The following is a 20,940-nucleotide window of genomic DNA, read 5'->3' as shown; positions in this document are numbered from 1 at the left end:
CTCTTCCAACCTGGTTGATTCTATGATTGATTTTGAAAAAACAAATTCTATATACTCTAACAAGGAATATAAATAACTAAATAAGATAATAGACTAGAACTGGGCTTTTCTAGCAAGGATTTTATAACTAGAGAGAAATTTAAATAAATAACTAAATAATATAATAGAGTAGAACTGGGCTTTTGTATCAAGAATTTTATGATTAGAGATACAGTTACATTATGTTGACTTGCTATTGTTCCTGTCTGTATTTAAGCACATATTGTGAATCGAAAGTGCTTTGTTCCAGCTGTCAAAGGCTCTATTGTTATTGCCTAACCTGGATATAGTGAAAATAGTATCCGAAAGCACAGCACTTACAAGATGTACTAAAACTAGTATAGATAATTTAAGAAGCAGTCTAGAAAGGTTTGTCTTTATAATTTCAAAAGGCATGCTCTAAAAACACACAGTAAAGAAGCAAAAAGTCTAGGATAAGAAACACCAACTAGTAGATCTAGAGTTTGCTTAAGTTGAAATTAGACATAAAACAGCACAGATTTTTTTTCCAACGTGGCATATACTGAACTGTGCATTGTTCTCCAAAGACTGTAATATATGAAGAAATTTGTTTGCAGTTCAGCATCACACATGAGCTGCACATCAGCACCACAAAATACTGTCTTACAGCATTTTGGTTAATCTTCCCTCTGTGGCAAGACATCCTGATGAAAAGGTATCAAATGTTCTTTCTTACAGAAAGGATATTCCACCCAGAGAACTATAAAGAGAATATAAATACATGTACACAGCTGCAAACCAATTCTCTGAGAATTATGGTGGAGAACTCTACAAGGAAACTTGAAACTTTGCTCTATAAACAAAAGGAAAGAGAGAAGGTAAAAGAAGTCTTTGTGGCTGAAAACGGCATTTGCATTCATTAAGGATGAGTACCTGAATGCTAAAATGTTGCTTTGGGTTAAAGAAAACCTGTTTTATTGCTCTCTTGCTCCCTGCATTCCCTTTGATGAGGTCCCAGTAGTGCTCAATGTTTCCTTGTATTCCAGGTCTTCGCTCTCATGTTTAGTAGTCTATATAACCTCAAATATATCTATCTAATTTCTTCTTTCATTGTTCCTTCCTTATCCCTGATGCTCTGCAAGAATTAAAACCTCACCCTTGAGTTAAGCTGATACCCTTCCCAAGCAATCTGGATGAGTAGACACAAAGCAAAAAAACCTGTTCAAAAAACTACTGAAGAAGTCAGCTTTGTTCATTCTAGACAATTTTTCTATTTTCACCAACCGTCACCATTCCAGCACCCAGAAATGTTGCTGCTCTACTTCATCCAGAAAAAGTCATATTCTAAGAAAGCAAATAAAAAGAGAGACAACTGTTTATAACATTTGTAATTTGCTCTCAGAGTATTTTCCCTGTCACAAGTTAAAAATCAGGTTACCAGTTTTTAAATTTCATAGAATCACAGAATGGTTTGGGTTGGAAGGGGACCTTTAAAGGTCACCTAATCCAACTTCTCTAAGGTAAGCAGAATCATCCATCCACCAGTACTTTTATAAAATTTCTTGTGGAATTAGTATCAAACATACTATAGGAAGCAAAACAGCAAGTAAGAGTTGTTTGATTTTCCTGTAGGGAGCTCACAAAACTATTCACCTACTCTGCACTAGAAAGACTGTAATGAACATGTGAAAGGAATTAACATACAAAACCTCATGAACACAGATATATTTTTCCTTATTGCTGGCTCCCATAAGACTCTCAAAAAACACTGAAACTAACAAAAAAACTTGCAAATATTAAGCAGAGAGTTAGGGAAAAAAAATAAAAGGAAAAGAAACACCCAGGAGTAGTTTCAAGTGTAATCAAGACAGCCCATGTAAAAAAAAAAGTAACTTTTTTTAGCCTATTTGTTTTGTGCATGTACCTACATTTTCACACACAAAGAAAAACACCTCAAAACCCAAAGAAAAAAACAAAAAGTAGGGGTATACAAGGAATCTACAGCATCATTTAATGGAAAGGGTTCTGCTCCTGGGTATGCCAGGTGGCTTCAAGTCACACTCTGTATTCTCTCATAAGCACAGGCTCTCAGATGAATGACCTCATTTCCTTCAGCTTCTAGGTACTCTGTCTGTAAAAATGTAGATAGTAACAATTGCTCCAGAGGGGCTTCATTAGGCTTAATTAACACCTGTGTGAGACCTTCAGATAAAAGGATTGCTGTAATTACAAAATCTGAACTGCTTCTTGCATAAGAAATTTTGTATTATTGCTTTCATAATGTGACCTTTTCTTATAAGTTATTGCCCTTTTGTTCCTTTACTGGACTCTGTTCCCTATAAAAGACTACTACCTCCTGGAGTCATCTCTTCATTTTTTAAATTTCAAAAGCAGATAAAACCCAGCCTCTGCTTCCTATTTGAACAAAAACAACAAAAAAAAGATCCTGGAGTAGTTTGGGGGATTTGCTGCTGTTGGTTTTCTTCCCTTTTTTTCTTTTTTTTGGTGGTGGTTGAATTAAAAAAAAATATTGTCCCCACATCTTCCTCCCTTTCATACTCACTTTACTTTATTCACTTTTTTTCCATCATAATCTTTTTTATCCCCATTGCCCAGCACAGAGCACTGAGAAGTATTTCAGGCTTAAGAATTACCCCTTGAACACAGAAGGGAGCAGGGAGGGCTGCACAGGAATACGTCAGCAGAGGTCTGTGATGGTTTGAGTGTTATCCACTCCCCTACACTTAAGAAATCACCCAGACTAAACTCAGCTGAGATGGGAATTAAAGAATGAAGCTTTATATTTACAGCTTAACACAATATACAAGTAGGCATTTACAATATACACAGCTGTAGACAGAAAGAGACAAGTTAAAAAGTAATACAGAAACACAACAGCCCTCCCAGAAACCTAAGTCCCCAGGAGGGGCTCCCAACCACCCTTCCACCCCTCTACCTTATCCCAAACTTTGCCTTAGGTTCAAGGTGAGCCTGGAGAATCTGCCAGGGAGGTTAGGAAGCAGAAGGATTAGTCACACAGACAGCAAGTTAGGGAGAGAAGAAGTGCATGCAGTTAGAGCCCAAGAGCGACTCTGTTATCTGTTTGTGTTCTTGCTTTTATGCCTCTCAGCAATCCTATGAGTGAAGTAGACATCACCACTGTTTCCTTTTCACAGCCTGTAATCTAATTCCTCTCACTAAAATATCCCAGTGAGGCTCAAACTAGCACAAGGTCAGTGTGGAGAAGACCAAGAAGCCCTTTAGGCAAGTTCCACAGGCATTTAACTGCACTTGAGTCCACATTCAGTGAAGCAGTTACGAATGAGACAGCATCAACTACCAAGCACAGTCAGAGGCTTGCCTGGACTGTGTTTACATAGGGAAGGCAGACCTCATCCAACAACAGCTACTGCAAAGAAGCCTGCTCTCCTCCAGGCCGTGTATCAGCAGATGAACCTCTTGCATGTCCAACCTGAGTGGAGCACAGCAGTGCCAATACACCTTCATTGATTCTCCATGCTTCAAACTATAATACTTTAAAATTTTAAACCATAGACTTAAGGCCTTCTTTCAGCTTAAGACTATGAAGTTTCACTATGCCAAGCAGCCTCTCCACCTGCACATCAGAGCCTCATCAGGCTGAAAATTAAAGATGCCAGACTCCTATCTGTGCTAACTGAGAGCCAGATGAGAATCAGTCAGAAGGGAATAGGATAAAGAAGCAGAATGAGAATCTGATGGGACTTGACCTGTAGAGGCAAGGGCAGGAGCATCTGCTAGAAACCAAGTTTGGGGAGAGAGGTTTGGCTATTGATACAGTCTCCAGAATGGGTTCAGAAAGCAGGTACTCCAGAAAGGACTCTGGGCTTTCTATTTTCATATTACCCTGATGGAGGCCCCAGAGTTGCAGCTAACCAGATGCATTTTTTCCTCCAGATCTACATCTGAACTTTCTTTGTCTCCTGCATGTGCATAAAATAAATGCATTAAAGCCTACTATTTTCTATAGCATGCATTAACTACAACTTAAAACACTGCAAGAAATACATTTTTAATTAGCATGCAGCTTCACTACAACTAATCCCCACTTTCTTAATGAATTACAATTAAATTGCATTGCTACTGGAGTGAATCTTGCTATGAATTTCACTCCATGCCAGTACACCCTCCCGCTTAACCATATGGCAAAATAAACATTTCTATTCAGCCCCACACCTTGACTCTGTCCAGCAGCACTCCCTTCTATTCAAATTGTTTGAGCAGACTTCAAAATAACAAAGGACTACATTAATGTCTCTAAACAGCAATCTCTGTACACTTTTTTTTCCACCCATCCAAATAGCTCCTGCAAATGTCACAGTATATAGCTGAGTTGTTTTTCTTTCCCCCCACCCATTCAGCTTCTTTTTACTTCACCTCAACTGGACAGTTTGAGAAGAACTGTGGTAAAATATGTAGATCTGACAGATGGTGTTTGATGTTCTTTTATCAGCCCTGCTGCTCAATAGTTTAAGAAAGTCATGATAATTCATTACTTGCCTAGTCTCTGATAGATCCTATGTTCTATTATCCATCTTACCCAGTTTTTTAGGCGGAATTATTTTATTTACATGAAGTATCAGAACCTTCATCCAGGGCAGAATGAGATACTGTGTTTTAACAAGACTTTTGAAATAATTCACTTTTGTTCTTTGCTTCTAAATTTCCTCTCAGAATCACAATCCTCTCCCTGTTTTACTTCAGCAGAGAGAAGCAGCTGACCTCTGTACCTTCCAGCTGGAGCAGTGGGGCAAGGACAACCTGACCCTCCTTTATGGTTTTCTTCTTTATCTATATCTACCCTCACTTTAGCACATGCTCCTAGCTTCCCATTCTTCTCTGTAGTCAGAATTTTTCTCTTCCTAGAATTATATCTTCCCATTATCTATTAAATTCATAATTAGCAACCAAAGATTACAATATATATATATACACACACACATACAAAGAAGAGAAAACATCTTTCAGAGAAGTGTATTCATAGAATCATCAAGGTTGGAAAAAAAACCTAAGATCATCAAGTCCAACCTTCAACCCAATATCACCACATACACTACACTGTGCCCTGAAATGCGATGGCTGTGTGTTTTTTAAACAGCTCCAGGGATGGTTAATCCACCATTTCCCTGGGCAGCCTGCTCCAATGCCTGGCCACTCTTTCAGTAAAGAGCATTTTCCCAACATCCAATCCAAGTTTTGGTCTCTTCATGCAACTAGAAGCCATTTCCTCTTGTCCTATCACTAGTTACTTGGGAAAAGATACCAACAACCACCTTACTACAACCTCATTTTAGGCAGTTGTAGAGAGCAATAAGGTCTCTCACCCTCTTCTTCTCCAGACTAATCAATCCCAGTTCCCTCTGCCACTCCTCAGAAGACTTGTTCTCCAGGCCCTCCACTAGCTTCATTGCCCATCCCTGGACATGCTCCCAAAACACAATGCCCTTCTTACAATGAGAGGCCCAAAACATACACACACATATATCCTCCCACCCTCTTGGAAAGTGTTTTCCTTGTCAAATGCTGAAAACTTTATCTGACTTTTATTCCTCTTCCTTTTATGCACAGAGGTGTTATGACAAAAAGTAAGGTTAAAGTACAGAAAGCCAGGATTATTTGATTATAGAAAAACAAAGAGGAAAAAAAGAGTTAAACCAATAGATTCGACTTTGAAATATCACCAACTGAGGAGTATTTTGCTAGAAACTCAGTTAATTAGTGTTCATATTGCAGTTTAGGTAGCAGTCATTTATCACTAAGAAACACTCTGCTTAGAAAAGTTAATTTCATACCTTTCATCATATTATTTACTAGAGACTCTGCATTTCAACACATACCTTCTTCCAAACAATAAGCTCCTGTCAAGTTAGCGTTCCATCAAACCTGTCAGTTGCAACTCATTTGCTGCTACAGGACAAGCTGGCACATTGTATAAAGGTCAAGTGGAAAAATTTCCCTTCCACTATGTCAATGTCATAAACTGGTAAAGGTCACTCCATACAATAATTGCTACTACAGAAAATAACTTTGTTAACATCTACTGTTCAAATCACTCAGTTTTTTTTTTTCCCTAGATATCTTTATCCCAAGCCATTCTATGATTCTCTATGACAAACTGACATTACAGTCATTATCTTGCAGCCTACACAGTCTAATGAGAACAAGTTAACCTACAGGCTCTCTACAGCTTTCACAACTACATCAATTATAATGCACAAAATTACACAAGGACAACTTTTCCATAAAAAAGTGAAAATTAAAATGTCAGCATTTACTGGTAGCCAACACCTTACAACTCTGAAGTTCCAAACATGACAGAACCTCAAAGGGCTGTACAGTATTTAATTAAAACTCTGAAGGCTCTGGTATGGCAAGTTGATAATATCCCCATTTTAGAGGCAGCTTATCTGAAGCAGAATGAAGTAGCTTGCCTACAGTTAAAACAGCAAGAAGCAAATATGATCACACAGTTTAACAGAAAAATCATAAAAAGAAAATCTGTTGTACTTTTCTTTCTTTTATCTTTCTATTCCTGTCTAATAATTTATTCTCTCTCATCAAATCTTCCACCTATTCTCCATAAAGTATTGCTCTATCATTTAGAACATCACAGTGTGCTGTAAAATGTAAAATTAAGATGTACAAATACAGGAGTTAGCATTAGGCCACCATAACACTGAAATTCTCAGGATAAGCAAGCAACAACCTGATTTACTCTGATGTGTGATGATTTTCACGCAAGCAAGTCTGGGTTGCATTGCGCAATGATGGAAGAGAAAGGAAAATGAGATGATCATAGAATCACAGAATTAACCAGGCTGGAAAAGATCTTTGAGGTCATCGAGTCCAACCCATGCCCCATCTCACTGCACCAAAAGAGATTCACAGACAACTCTATTCTGTTATTAATGAAAGATTAAAAACTGAACTCTAGTGCATAAAATTCAGATCCTATATCATCAAAACAAGTTTGGAAGAAATGTTGCAGTTGCTGGGAAGAGTAGTATAAAGATTTTACACACTGGACTCTAAAACCAAGAAAGCCAAACAAACCAACAAAGCCCAACCAACCACATAAACACAAAACCAAGAAAACCACCACTACACCAAGGACCTTCTCCACCATAATGTGTAATCAGTACTCTCATAGTAAGGCACTGGAATGCTAGATAAGTTGTAGTGCTGCTTAGATCTTACCCAATTTCCCAGGTGGTAGCTGGATACAACTAAAAACAGTACATCCTAAGCAAGATTTAGATTAATTTCAGAAGAAGTAACTTTTTGTTAAAGAAACAGAAAGTCAGAGACAGCTGCAACTCTGTCCCTAAGATACAGAATAAATGTAACTCCCTATCTCCAGAATGAGGCTAATGGAAATTACAATCAACACTAAAACCAGAATGAGGCCATCCTATCAATAAGTACTGCAAGAGACACAGCACAGATATCTGATGCCACACACCACTCTTTCAAAGCATTATTGCTCCATCAAAAAGAAAATCTGCCATATCATGGTAACATATAGCTCCTTTCACAGGTTTTCACTTTAACAGAGAAGAGGAGGCTGGAGGCTGGCCAAGGGACATGGCGCCATTCATCAGAGACCTCTTCTCTGCCACACGCAGGAATGGGAGCGATGTTTGGTTTATCCTCTGGCACATTTCCTAAGTGTGTCAAATTCAACTAGTTATTCAAAGACTCTCAATAACAACACTATCAAGACCTTAGAAAGCCATACTGTTTTCTTCAGTGACAATCACTCTGAATGACGGCAGTGCTGCAATTTTAGGTTGCAAGTGGCATGCACTTAGTGCCATGGTTAAGCTGATTGGCTAGGGCTGGGTGCTAGGTTGGGCTGGGTGCTAGGTTGGACTGGATGATCTTGGAGGTCTCTTCCAACCTGGTTGGTAACAAAAGCACATCCAGAAGAAAATAAAACTAGTCTCAATGAGTCTTATTTTCTAGATGTTTAGTAATGACAAATGTTTGGTGAATGCCCCTTGGGATAAGGATGCTTTAACCTTAAGTGCATTAACACTCATTCTGGAGAAAGTTATTTATATTTGTTTTCTTTAAAACTTTATCAAAGAGATGCATTCTTGTGTACATAAAATCTGGCCAACTGTCTCCTACCTGAAGAGGAAAAAGCTTAAAAATTCACAATCCAAAGAATTTGATATGCACTGAAGTCTGTGGGATCTCAGGTGCACAAAAAAACTACAGGCTGGTTACATATCTCAGTTCTAATTTAAATTTCCCAGAGCTTCAAATAAAGTTGATAGAACCAATAACAATCTACAGGATGCCCTTCCCTCTTCCCCAAAAGAAAAGGAATTACATGGAGAGGAAAGGTATGCAGAGCCAAATAAAGAACCTCACTGAAATCTGGAAGTTAAAAGAAGAAAAGTTTAACAATAAATAAAAGCCATATGAGGTAGGGGAAGTTACAAAGATATAGAGAAGGCAAAACAAGATAGAAAACATGTAAATATACAACCAGATTTGATGGCAGTGGGTTTTGTCCACCTCATGGGTGATGGCCACGTGGTAAAACAAAGAGAAGCAGGAACAGGATGGTGGTTGCTGTTGAGCAAGGATGGAGGAAAGAGAGAGAACAAACAGGAAGTCCCCCTGCTTTTATGGATCTTAGGAAGGGAGAGTGGGCTAACCACCATCACCTGGTAGTGTTCAGACCCACCCCTGGGGAGGGGTCAAGACCACCTGGGGTCAGGTTCACCATGACTCCCCTAGGAGAGTTAACCCTGTACATTATACAAACCTAAGCTGCAGGGGAAAAAATGGAAGGGGTGAAGGGGGTGGTTTTTTCACTTGTTTTGGTTGGTTGGGTTTATAAAGAGCTAAAGTTTACAGATTATATTTACATTTATACCTTTCCAAGCACAATCCAACACGACATAAGTACATACAACAAAATATGGGTATCTTACACCAGCAGAAGAAATAAAGAGGCTCGAATTGACAAGAACTGCCAGACTAGATCAGACTCAGGTCTATCCAGCACAAGATCCTGCCTGGAGCAGTGACAACTGGGTATTTCAACATTTCAGAGGATGGGGAGAAAGGCTTACAAGGGCAACCTGCCAGCCACTGGAATACTGCACATGCATTTGGTGCCAGGAAACCCTGCAAATCTCTTCAGCAGGCTCCCAGCACTACCACACTGCCATACCTTACACTTAATGCAATTACACTATGATTAACATTAATAAAGAAACCCTTAAGCAAAATTCTATAGTGCTAAGTTTTGAAAGCCTTTCACAGAAATACTTTTTAGAAGAGATTTAAGCCAAAGGTGCAATCAGGTATGATAGGCAATGCCTCAAATATGTAAGAGTAGATAATAAAAAAATGCAAGAAAGAATTTGCATAAAGTTTCCCAACAAGTAATAGTCTGAATGTTATGCTTTTGGAAAACTCCTACAGAATATTTTTCTCTGTAAAACTGCCTTGTCTCCTACATTACAGCCCTGTTACTGAGTTTCACTGGTGATCAAAAGCCTTTTTTATTGTTATTTTCAAACAAATTATGCAGAAATTCTCCCTGATGATACAAAATTTGCACTGTCATCATTATAACTTAGCCTCACCTTCTTCCTCCAGTTCTATCAGATGAGAGAATTAAAATCAGCAGTCCCAAATCAGCAGAAAAAAAAATCTTTTATGAGTAGCAAAAATATGGCATGTCCAACTCAGATATTCCTGGTCATTCCATCCAGTCTCACAAATCATCTTCTTTTGGGAGTCAAACCAACCATTATTTGTACTTAAACTACTCTTTTTTATTATTTTCTGGGGAAAGAACTAACATATTTAGATATTAAGATACTTTCTAGCACTTCTCTTTTCCTACCATGCTTTTATTTTCTCTGCATATAAACAAGACTTTGGCTTATTTACCTAAATCAATGAACAATGAGCTCTAGCTCTGAAACAAGTACAGTTCTTCTCGAATTTTGGCAAAAAGGATTGGAATGGGATTAAAATCTTGATGGTGACTAGCTGTAAGGCTTTCATCAAAGCAGAGTGTGAAGTTCATCCAGTGTGGTTAGAGCAAGGGGCAATTCTGGCTGAATCCCAGAGGTGCAGGCTGCCAGCCCACCTGCAGTCACATCAAGATTATGGAAGCAATCAGACCACCTGCAGTTTTAGCTTCAAGCAGTGACTTGGAAAGGAAAGGAAAAAAAATGAACAACAAAGATGCATGAGCTTCAGGAGTCAGGTCCTCCTAGCTTAGTACAGATGCTCCAATCCCCATATCAAAGCTAGTCTCAGAATTTCCTGGAGATACTGGGCCCAGGCAGAGTGACAGCACAGGCCTAACAGAAAGAGAGAAGGAGGGAGGAAAGAGAAGAACTGCAATGCAAAGAATTAAAAAGGTGCAAATGTAGCCTGCTGCAGTAGAAAATATGGCAGAAAGCACCAAAAAATGACAACTCCAAGCAGCAGGCAGAGACATTTGAAAGAAAGTACTCCAGGTTTAGTGGTCAGGCTAGGAAATAACAGACAGCAGCAAAGGAGCTAGAAGAGAAGTAAACTATATGAGGCCAGACATTTAATACATATTCCACCACCTCTTGGGGAAAGAAAAGAGAGTGAAAAGTATGAGATTCAAGGTAAATATTGGATTAAAACAAATGAACAAAAATAACAAATAAACAAACCAAACCAAGAAACCCAACCCCCTGTTCTTCCAATGCGAGAAGTTCTGACAATGCAAAGGACAAAAGGTATAGGTAAAGAGCAAGGCAAAATTAAAATCCTGATTTATCACCCCCAGAAGAGCAGGGTAGCAAAGAGTGAGTTTAACCCGGCCTCTTCCTATTACATCTTCCTGCCTGAATTTTATTTCTACCATCACACACAGAAGCCTGAAGCCTCAGAAAGGGACAGGGAACTTTGTCAGGAGCCACGAATGGCCTCGAAGAATCCAACTGAAACCTTTTACAGCCAGCAGAAAAACAACAGACACCACCACCACCCAAATACTTGTTACCACTTTCTAGAGAGAACAGATTGAAACTACCAGCATCGAATTTTGATGCAAGTAGATATATGGGAGGCTCTTTCCCATACTAAAGAGCAGAATAGCTTGACCCCTAGCTCCTTTCACTCATGCACTATTGTTCCTCAGGCTCCGGGTAGGCTGCTGTAAATAAAGGAATGCAGGGAATGCATCACCTGCTAAGCTTTCTAAGGTCAACATCTTTCTAGTCTGGTGAAAATTAACTCATTGAAAGAAAGGGAAAATGAAGATGCACCTTGTCATCATGCCCCTAATCTTAACTTCAGATTACAGGAAGGCATCTGAATGACTATTTGCATAAAATGGAAACCTGCATCCTTGAAGAGAGTTACAACTGCAGAAATGCCGCATAGCGGAGGGATGAAAATATTCACTGCCACTCCTAGGAGACCACAATTAGCAGCTGAGGAACAAATTCAAGTCCTGCTCACCAGGTGGCAAGCAGAAACAGCAGCAGCACAGGCTAAAAAAGCCTTCTGGCTGAATAAATACATAGGAAGCACACAGATGAGGAAGAATCTGTAACTCAGGAAGAGATAGAACAGACACTTATCAAGCACCTTCTTAAAAACGAATTGGAGGCAGAAAAACTACTGCTAGGAGATATCCTAATGCTGTAAAATAGGGCATGGGAAGAGAGGACATCAGAGTGGGAGACACAGGGAAACAATCTTTCCTTACAGTCACTAGTGTTTTTCATATTGCACTCTTCTTCAGGCACAACTCCTGTATCTGAAAGACTGGAAATCTTAATTTTGAAAAAGTAACCTGCTGGGGCTAAATTTGAAGTCAAAGGCCTGTCAACTCCTCATAACCAAAGCTAAGGTGGTAAAGAAATATGTTTGTTAGCCTTTTCACCATAAAGGAGCATTTCTGAATGAAGAAGTGCAATACCTCAGAGTACAGAATCCACCCAGGGACAGCAGTTTCACAGAACCGTATTTCCCACTGGGGTTACCTTGGTAATTAACACTCCCTTTTTCAACACAATCGCTCTCAAATACTTCAGTAGCAAGCAGCTGCTTATCCTTGGAAGCAGCTGGGCAATAAGGAAGGAAGAGGCTATTTAAATATTATTGGAAAACAAGCATGGCAAAAGCATCACCTGCACAAAGACCACGCACAGGCAGTACAATATTGCATACATCGTAATACTGCTAAACATATCCTAAATCCACATGAGGCTGCTTTTCCAAACAGGTATTCAAGGGCAAATTGGCCTTCTCACTGATAGGAGGAAGCAGTGTAGTCATGAGAATTGGCAATGATGAAATAGTTATTCAACTTTTTGACCTTACCCAGAGCTCCCAAGAACATTCTCTGACTAGAAATAAGTACTGCCATAGCTTTGTCCTAGCCTTCAAAAGAAATCTGCAGCAGTAGTTAAGCTTAGCTGAGTAGAGTATTAACATCAAGGAAGAACCAGCCTCTCTGTATCTTTCTTCTGCAAGTTGGTTTGGAATGTTGCTTCTAAGCCCCCTTTGCACAGAAGTAATGATTGGTACTTTTTGTCACCTTTAGCTGGCCCCAGTATCTTCTGTCTACATACTGGAAGCCACAATTATAGGTTTGTACACTATACATCACTTCAAAACAGACCTCCAACTGTCAAGAGTCAATCAGCCCGCAGATGAGAACTGAGGGGGGAAAAAAAACCCAAACTAGTATTTCACACTGCTTTCTTGATTTTTTCCAAATGTATAGGTAGTCTTAGTTGCCAACCAGGGCTACATAAATGTTTTCTTTTCTTTCCTGTCCCAGGTTAGGGTGGATCCCTCCCCTGGTAGAATAAACTCACCACAACACAGATTTTTTTTTTTGAAAGTCGGGGAAAAATGAAATTGTATTTCTAATAATTTAAATATAACAGTATAAGGAGAAATAAACTACTACAGAAATATAATAACCTTAGCAAAGATGGGGAAGGGGTGAAACAGCAACGAAGCAGCTAAAGCAGCTAAAGCCAAAACAGCAGCAGGGGAAGATAGCAACGGGCACAGCTGAAACGACAGAAGCAGCAAGGGGAAGGTACAAGCTGTGCTTCCAGACATAAAGCTCTTGATGCTCCAATGAAACGATATTAACTTACCCATTGTTGCCATTATATAGCCTGTCCCTAGAATGATCACCTCTCCCCTCAGAGCTTCCACGTCTAAGTTTCTCTGTTCTGAATATTTTTATGTCTCAGCCAGAAATCTAGCTCAAACAGCCACACTTTCCCAACTTACTTCAAAATATTCTGCACTGCATATCACACTTAGCAGTATTTCTTTTAGGTAGGCATTGGAGTTATTAGGAACAATTTGTGCTGTTGCATTATATCACAGATGCATTTTTTGGCTATTAAAAACCGATTTTTATGATTTTAGGTAGAAATACAGCGTATCTTTGTAATGGATGGGGGAAAAGAAATTAAGGTGACATTAAAAAGCATGAGAAAGAAAATGTTTCTTAGAACTAATAAGCATCAGCTACACCTACTTGAAAAAGCAACCACCCAAACAATGACTCTTTAGCTCTTCATACAGACAAAGAAATATGAACCCTGCAGGCATCTGCTTTAAGACAGGATCACAGGCTGTTAGGAGTTCACAGTATCACAGTATCATCAGGGTTGGAAGAGACCTCACAGATCATCAAGTCCAACCCTTTACCACAGAGCTCAAGGCTAGACCATGGCACCAAGTGCCACGTCCAACCTTGCCTTGAACAGCTCCAGGGACGGTGACTCCACCACCTCCCTGGGCAGCCCATTCCAGTGTCCAATGACTCTCTCAGTGAAGAACTTTCTCCTCACCTCTACAGATCATCAAGTCCAACTCTCCTTGCCAGAGCAGAACCATGTAATCTAGTGCAGGTCACACAGGAACACATCCAGATGGGACGTGAAAGTCTCCAGAAAAGGAAGGCCTGTTCCAGTGCTTCGTGACCCTTACAGTAAAGAAGTTCCTCCTCGTGTTGAGATGGAACTCCTGTGCTGTAGTTTATACCCATTAGCTCTTGTCCTATCACAGGGCACAAATAAGAAGAGTTTGTCCCCTCCCTTTTGACACTCAGCTGTCATATATTTATAAACATTTATTAGATCCCCTCTAAGTCTTCTCTTTACCAGATCAGAAAGACCTAGGTTCCTCAGCCTCCCTTCATAGGGCAGTGCTCCGGCCCCTTAATCATCTTTGTAGCCTTCACTTGGACTCTTTTGAGTACATCCCTGTCCCTCCTGAACTGGGGAGCCCAAAACTGAACACAATACTGTGGTGAAGAGTCCTAAAGGGCATAAAATGGGCTTGAGCCTGTCCTGTCTTGTCCAGACATATTTACCTGCCTGCCTGTCTGCACTGCAGCCAGAGGCGGGAAAACAGGACAGAGAAACCAGGCAGCGCAGTCTGGTTTGATCCGGTCGCCTGAGAGGGGTTTCATAAGGCCCCGCCCCTGTCACGCGCAAGGCGCCTGCGCCCCCCATGTCTGGAAGAGAGCAGCCTGTGGGTTCTGCCATCTCTGGGCCTATCTGGGTGATGGCCAGAGGCGATTGGGTGATTGTGTGGCCAATGAGACCGTTAGCCTTGGCCATTGCCCTATAAAAGGAGGTGGACAGGTGAATAAGGAGCTTGTGTGCTTGGGTGTTCCTCACTCACCTGCCGCTCGCCCACCCCTTGCCTCAGCTGCCTCAGCCACCTCAGCCAGCAGCTGATTCCACTTTGCAGCCCACGTGGAATTCACCACAGGACTTCTGTTGAATATTTTCCTGCCTATGTTTTGGGCCACAGACATCAGGACCGGTGAGCATTCTTAACTCTTTGTTCAAGTTGCTAAAGGATTGCAATTGACCTCACCAGTGGTGAGTGAAGCTGCCAGACTCTCTATCAGAGACATCCCTAAACCCTTTCAACATTCCATTGTACAGAGACATGCTGTAAAACACTTCTGCTAACTGCATCCAAGAACTTGTGTGGGCAGTTTCAAATAAGTTTGGGGGAATCATTTTGTGTATATTGATAAATTATTTAATAACTTTTGAATCGGCCTCATTGCATTTCACCCCAATCTCAAATTTCAGCTGGCCCCTTCATAACAAATACTCCAGGTGAGGTCTCACCAGGGCAGAGTGGAGGGGGAGGTGAACCTCCCTTGATCTACTGGACACACTCTTTTTAATGCATCCCAGGATTCCATTTGCCTTCTTGGTCACAAAGGTACATTGCATTTGTTACTCACCAGGACTTCCAAGTCCTTCTCCACAGGGCTGCTTTCCAGTCGATCACCTCTCAGATGTACTGGTGTGGTTTATTGTTCCTTCCCAGCTTCAGGACTCCGCACTCCTTGTTGAACCTCACTAGATTCCTCTTTGCCCAGCTCTCCAGTCTGCCCAAGTCCCACTCAATGGCCACACAGTTTCCAGGTGTGTCAGCCAAGCCTTCCAGTTTGGTATCATCAGCAAACATATTGAGCAGACTTGGCCTGTCTGTCCATGCCCTCATGAATGTCATTGATGAGGATGTTGAACAGGACCGGACTCGGCACTGATTCCTGAGGGACTCCACTAGTTACAGTTCTCCAGTTGGCCTTGGCAACCACTCTTTGCACTCTATTGTGTAACCAGTTCCTAATCCATCTCACTGTCTGCTTCTCTACCCCACACTTCCTGAGCTTGCTCACAAGGATGTTATGGGAGACAGTGCCCACAGCCTTGTTAAGGCTAAGGTTGACTATATCCAGTGCTCTCCCTGCATCTACCCATTTGATTACAGCACCATAGAATGCTGTCAGATTGGTCAAGCATGATTTCCCCTTGGTAAATCCATGCTAACTACTGATAATCTTCTTCTCTTCCAAGTGCCTAGAGATAATATCCACAATGAGCCACTCCATTGTTTTTTCCAAGGATGGAGATGAAGAATTAGAAAAAGCCTACATCTACCTTGCCAAGACTACCTCAGCTTCTAGGATCACTGCTGCTGCAGTGTGGAATGTACAAAAGCCACCAACCCGCCCACATCTGTTACAGAAAGAAATAGCTCAGATAAATGCAGAGAACATCAAGCAGTGGGGAACTGGGAGCACAAAACACAAATAAAGAAAAGGCTGTGTCATAGGAAATGAAGAGTGGAGAAAGTTTTTAGGAGAAAGGAAGGTAAGTTTCTCCAAAAATCTAATTTTCCTTCCCTCCTAACTTCTGAAATAAAAATTGATTTTGTAGGCAACTATTCAGTTAATTATCAGTCACTCGTAACAGCATTCACTCTGAACAACAATTAGCAGCACTTTGTGAGAAAGTTTCTATTAAATAACAGTACCCTATAAAATTACAGCAGTGAAAAAAACCAAATTAAAGCAGGGTTAGTATGCAAGGCAGACTTGACCTCTAGCTTCCAGGAGACAGGAGATGCAATGCTATTTCTTGCACACAGGGGAAGCAAGGAAAAGCAGCTGATGCACAGTCCCTATAGCAGTATACATGGAAGTACAAGAAACCTCTTGCCCCAGGCTTGCTGAAGTCCGTGTTTGCTTCCTTAAAAGGTAAAATCCAAGGGATGCTTGACCAGCAGAACCAGACCTGCTGTGTTATACCCACTAAATTACTCCAGCTACATGACCCATGCCTCCTGTAGCCATTCTGTAACTGATCTCTGGCTTGAATAGAAACTGATTTAATTTTTTTTTCCACATCTAAGCAGAAGCAGCATTCTACAGGACACTTCAACAAAAAAGCATCATTTCATGGTTTTGGACATAAGGAAAAAAAGTGTTTTTTCCTACATTCAACCACTAAGCATGCCAAAGGAGAAGTAAGGAACAGTGTGGCCAGTAGGACAAGGCAGGCGATTCTTCCCCTGTACTCAGCACTGGTCAAGCCACACCTTGAGTACTGTGTCCAGTTCTGGGGTCCTCAATTCAAGAGAGATGTTGAGATACTGGAATGTGTCCAGAGAAAGGCTACAAAGCTGGTGAGAAGCCTGGGACACAGCCCTGTGAGGAGAGGCTGAGGGAGCTGGGGTCATTTAGCCTGGAGAAGAGGAGGCTCAGGGGTGACCTCATTGCTGTATACAACTACCTGAAGGGAAGCTGTAGCCAGGTGGGGGTTGGCCTCTTCTCCCAGGCAACCAGCAACAGAACAAGGGGACACAGTCTCAAGCTGTGCCAGGGGAGGTGTAGGCTGGATGTTAGGAGGAAGTTCTTCCCAGAGAGTGATTTGCCATTGGAATGGGCTGCCCAGGGAGATGGTGGAGTCACTGTCCCTCTAGATGTTCAAGAGAAGCCTGGATGAGGCACTTAGTGCCATGGTCCAGTTGACTGGACAGGGCTGGGTGCTAGGTTGGACTGGATGATCTTGGAGGTCTCTTCCAACCTGGTTGATTCTATGAAATACTGCTCAGCTGCCTTCCTGCCTACACTGTTTCTGAGTAATCTGTGTGTGCTGACACGAGTGAGGTATTAACCACAGACAGGCAGGTTTGTCTTCTTTTCCATGCTTGATTTAAAAGGAAAAGGCTTTAAACCTTGCCTGCTCCTCACAGGAAGTAATAGCAAATATAGCATTTTGTTGAGCATGTGAGGCTGGCCCTAACTACTCAGGCTGAGTAAGTCAGACAGTACAATACCTATAGGAATAGAGCATAAGTATTTTGAAAGAGAAAGTCCTCTTGCATGCAATAATAGGCAGGTTCAACAACAAGCAAAGTGGCACATAAATGAAAACTATTAAGGCGCAAATACTGTGCCTGACATGGGGAACGAAGATGATTTATTCCTCTTCCATATTTCTCCTCTTATTTTGAACTGCATGATTGCTTTTGAAAATGTCAAAAATAAGCCATTTAAATGAAATTGCTGCATCCTGTGCAGTCTTGATTACAACTCCTGAAAGTTCCAGATGGAGGAAAAAGTACCTCAGACAAGAAATCAACACTCAGAAGACACATCCACAAGCAGACACAAACATATTTGTGGTGTCAAAATGACTAGTATCAGACAGCTACTGCAGTAGCAGTGCTTGTGCAGGCATAGTGCTTCAAAACAGAATTAATTTCTAAATCTGGAATAATTCTACTTTGGATTGTTAGGGGTTTTTCCCTCCCAAAGTGTTTTTCATGGTTTCTTCTCCTCAGCACCTTCAGCACTTCTTTCCCTGGAAGTACCTGTAATTTTATACAAACTTATCAACCTTTCTTTTTTTTTGTGGGGGAGGATGGGGTGGGGGAGGGATTGGTCTTAGAGTTTGTGGTTGGTTTTCTGGTTGTTGCTGGTTTATGGTTGGCTTGTTTGCTGGGTTTTTGTTTGTTTTAAAAACCAAAACCAAACACTTATACATCTTGCCTCTTCTTCCCTAGGTCCTGTGGGGCTGGAAACATGGCATGACTGGAAACTCTTTTCAGAACTCCTCACTATTTTCAGTCTTTTTAGTTAGATGGCACCAGAATAACTACATATTGAAGTAAGCCTGCCTGCAACTGGGGCAATTTCAGCTCTTGCTCATACATCTTTTCTCTAGCAAGGAAAGGTCATAATTAAAATATTTCAAACCAACATCCCCTGCACTTCAATATTCATTTGGGTTTGATTTTAATTGCTACTATGTGCTTAAGAGATAAGCTTTTTTTGTCCTGGTTCATTTGTTTGTTCTTTGAAAGGACAGCACAGAAGATTCTCTATGAAATGCACGCAACAAAGCATGACATTTGGCCTACGAATGCAGAATAGCAGAAACTCCTTGCACACATTTGGAGAAGGTCAGGATCAGTGTAGCACTCTGAAGTCATCAGAGCTACTTTCTTAAACCTGCAAACCTAAGACTGCAGTAGAATTATTAATATGCTATTGAATTGCTTCCAGTTTACCACTTTGACTCGTAGTCAGATAAAGGATTGAGAAATTGCTCCCCTTTAGTGCTACTTAACAGAGGAGGATTTTTCAGCAACAAACTCCATTAGCAGGCTCTGTGCTACATGATGGTGTACAGCAGGAACCTTTTCTCTCTGTATTCCTATGCACACATCATTAAGAGAGATAATTAATTCCAGATGATTTCCACTTCCAGAAAGTTCTCATTGTTGCTCAGGGTTCATGCTGAAAAGCCCAGTGCAGAGCAGCTGCTGAAAGCCATCCCCCTCCAGCACCACAGTATTTGCCCATACAAGAAGTCACCCAGACCCTTGAGAATAAGCAGGTGAAGGTCAAAATATGAAAAACAGAAGAAAACAAACAAAAAAATTTCTTTGGTAAAACATTTGGATGTCATTCAGGGGACAAAACCACACCCTCAGATACTTGATCTCTAACAGGACGTCATATACATTGCAGGTTCATACAATCACAGAATACCAGGTTGGAGGGGACCTCAAGAATCCTCTGGTGCAACGTTTCTTGTGAAAAGCATTGTCTAGAGGAGATGGCCCAACACTCTGTTTAGCTGAATATTTAGATTGCCCAATATTGGGGAACCTGTTTGGTATAGTAATATTAAATGTAGTGATGTTATAGAATTGTCTGACTGTGGTACAGCTACTGGAAATTGAAATAGTGGAACATAAGCCATGGACAGGAGAGAGAGCACGAGCTCAGTAAGTGCTGAATAAAGTGGAAGGTTGGAATGACCTTGGAGAATGGTGTAACAAATATAAACAAATGTAAGGCTGGAGTCTGTAGGTTTTGCCTATCTCTGCTGACAGAATTGCCTAGACACAATGTACATGTTGCTGAGAGAATATGAAGAATGTCTACGCTAATTAGTGTGTAATCCTAATGTAGTCCTAACGCAAATGTATGTAACCAATCAGAGTCTAACATGATTTGTAACCCTGTTACGTAGCCTACTGATAGAAAGTTTATAAGCCCATGCTTGGGGTGCAATAAACTGGATTGGAACTTGCTTATGTTAAGCATTCTCCCCATCTCTTCTTCTGTACCCATGGTACTTGGCTTTATATCAAATCTAGACCTCCTCTGGCAAAACCTTAGGCCATTTCCTCTTGCCCTGATGCTAGTTACTTGAGAGAAAAGACCAACACTGGCCTCTCTACAACTTCAGGTAGTTGTAGAGAGCAATAAGATTTCTCCTTAGCCTTCTGTTCTCCAGACCAAGCAACTCATTTCCTCAACCACTCCTCATATGATGTGCCACTCCAAACAGCATTTAACTCCAGGAAATCAACATTTGTGCCTAAAGTCTGAGACTAGTGTTATCTGACTGCCTCACAACACAAGAGAAAAAAAACAAAGAAACATTTCCTACGTCTTTGGAACAACTGAAATCCTAGAACTAGGCATATTGTAAAATATTGATTCACATATTTATTAAGTATTGAAACTACACTACACTGTTATACACACCAAACTCAAGCCTCTGCTGTGTGCTTTCACTCACATGCCTCATGTACATCAGTCTTTCAGGATACATCTGAAAGGTGCTGTTGCAGTACCTCCTTGCAACATGCCTCTGTAAAGTTTCTTCAGGCAGAGACAGAAATTTGAATCAAGATTGTCTTACATTTAGATAGTGCAATTCTAAAGTTTAGATCAGCTGCACCTCTTCCAGATTTAGGGTTGGATATCAGGATGCCATGACAAAAAATAAATCCAGCAGAGACTCACTCAATTATAAGTAGGTCATATTGTTGGGATCATTATCCCAGATGCTCTTGTCTACAACACTGACTCTGGTGCAACATGACAAATGCTTTGCATGGTGCCATGGCACATAGAAGCCCAAAATGGTTTTGCTCTTTACATCCACTGACACAGTTTCTGAAGAAATTGCATTAATCTTCAAGACCTTCTAGCAACCTTTTCTCTAAGATGCTGCTTCTCCAGTGAACTACCATTAGCAGGGGGACATGCAGAGGCATTTGGGAATGTCAAAG

The 20,940-nt window shown here is 40.9% G+C and overlaps 1 protein-coding gene and 1 long non-coding RNA gene across 7 annotated transcripts in view; one reads left to right on the top strand and one right to left on the bottom strand.

Annotated features, from left to right (window-relative positions):
• Positions 1–20,940, bottom strand: part of DISC1 (DISC1 scaffold protein) — a 189,889-nt gene that overhangs the window by 134,288 nt on the left and 34,661 nt on the right. The gene's annotated exons all lie outside the window — the stretch shown is intronic.
• On the top strand, positions 15,926–19,641 carry LOC135183490 (uncharacterized). Its single transcript, XR_010305579.1, has 3 exons — positions 15,926–16,214; positions 16,492–16,600; positions 18,412–19,641. It is a non-coding gene; the product is annotated as an uncharacterized LOC135183490 (long non-coding RNA).

This window comes from Pogoniulus pusillus, chromosome 18, assembly GCF_015220805.1.
Source record: "Pogoniulus pusillus isolate bPogPus1 chromosome 18, bPogPus1.pri, whole genome shotgun sequence".
Lineage (NCBI taxonomy): Eukaryota > Metazoa > Chordata > Aves > Piciformes > Lybiidae > Pogoniulus > Pogoniulus pusillus.
Note: the sequence above shows the minus strand (reverse complement) of the source record. Positions and strands in the feature narration are given on the sequence as shown.